Here is a 1,916-nt window from a genome sequence, read left to right as displayed (position 1 = left end):
TAGCTTTAGCATCACCTCCTGGTTCTGCACTAGAGGCAGATCATAAATTCCAGGGTCAGGACAGGAGCGGAGCTAAGTTCTGCAGCGTAGGCTAATGGATGCACAGGCAAATAAATAAATAAATAAATAAATAAATAAATAAATAAATAAATAAACAGACAGACAGACAGACAGACAGACAGACAGACAGACAGATGCATTTAAGGGGTATTCCGGTTGATTTATTTTAAAAAACACCCACATAAAATCACAGCTGCTGTGTTGCTTTGCTTTGTGTTTATGAAACCATTACAAATATTGCTGCATAAGCAAAGCAGTTTCTCCCGCTTGAACGCTCCTGTCCTAAACAGGGCTGCCTTCAGATGTCTTCTAAAAGTCAGAGTGTTCTTTATTTCCTTGACATCTAGTGGGAGGGTGTTCCCCAGGGTGGGCGCCACTACTGAGAAGGCCCTCTGCCAGGTTCCCTGTAACCTTACTTCTTGCAGTGAGAGAACTGTCAGAAGGCCCTTGGAGCTGGACCTCAGTGTCTGGGCTGAACGATGGGGGTGGAGACACTCCTTCAGGTATACTGGGCCGAGGCCGTTTAGGGCTTTAAAGGACAGCACCAACACTTTGAATTGTGCTTGGAAATGTACAGGGAGCCAGTGTAGGTCTTTCAGGACTGGTATTATGTGGTCTCAGCAGCCACTCCCAGTCACCAGTCTAGCTGCTGCATTCTGGATTAATTGCAGTTTCTGAGTCACCTTCAAAGGTAGCCCCACATAGAGCGCATTGCAGTAGTCCAAGCAGGAGATAACTTGAGCATGCACCACTCAGGCAAGAAAGTCTGCGGACAGGTGAGGGTCTCAGCCTGCATCTGAGATGGAGCTGGTAGACAGCTGCCCTGGACACAGAATTGACCTGCACCTCCATGGGCAGCTGTGAGTCCAAAATGACTCCCAGGCTGTGTACCTGGTACTTCAGGGGCAGAGTTACCCCATTCAGGACCAGGAAGTCCTCCACACCTGCCTGCCCCCTGTCCCCCCAAAACAGTACTTCTGTCTTGTCAGGATTCAACCTCAAACTTTTAGCCGCCATCCATCCTCCAACCACCTCCAGGCACTCACATAGGACCTTCACCGCCTTCACTGGTTCTGATTTAAAAGAGAGGTAGAGCTGGGCGTCATCTGCATACTGATGAACACCCAGCCCAAACCCCCTGATGATCTCTCCAAGTGGCTTTATATAGATATTAAAAAGCATGGGGGAGAGGACAGAACCCTGAGGCACCCCACAAGTGAGAGCCCAGGGGTCTGAACACTCATCCCCCACCACCACTTTCTGAACACGGCCCAGGAGGAAGGAGCGGAACCACTGTATGACAGTGCCCCCAGCTCCTCTTGACGGTTTGGAGGATGTCATGGTTGATTGTATCAAAGGCCGCTGAGAGATCCAGCAGAACTAGGAAACAGCTTTGACCTTTGTGCCTAGCCCGTCAGAGGTCACTGACCAGTGTGACCAAGGCAATTTCAGTCCCATGATGAGGCCTGAATCCTGATTAGAAGGGATCCAAATGGTCCACATCCTCCAGGTGTGCTTGGAGTTGTTCAGCAACCACCCGCTCAATCCCTTGCCCAAGAATGGAAGATTTGAGACTGGGCGATAGCCATATTGGCCAGGTCCTATTATTATTATTATTATTATTATTATTATTATTATTATTATTAATTTTAATAAGTGGTTTAATGATCATCTCTTTCAATGGGTCTGGGAAGGCTCCCTCACAGAGGGAAGCATTCACCACCCCACAGAGCCCATCACACATTCTGTTGGCTGGGGCCCACTCCCAGGCAGCCTTGACCCTCTCCCCTTAAGAACAGAATGCAAACTATACAATAAACCAGAGGTCAGCAACCTAAGGCCCATGGGCCACAAGC

The sequence above is a fragment of the Podarcis vaucheri genome (assembly GCF_965113315.1).
Source record: "Podarcis vaucheri genome assembly, chromosome: 11".
In the NCBI taxonomy this organism is placed as follows: Eukaryota; Metazoa; Chordata; class Lepidosauria; order Squamata; family Lacertidae; genus Podarcis; species Podarcis vaucheri.
The sequence above is the reverse complement of the archived record's forward strand: the minus strand, read 5'-3'. Positions refer to the sequence as shown.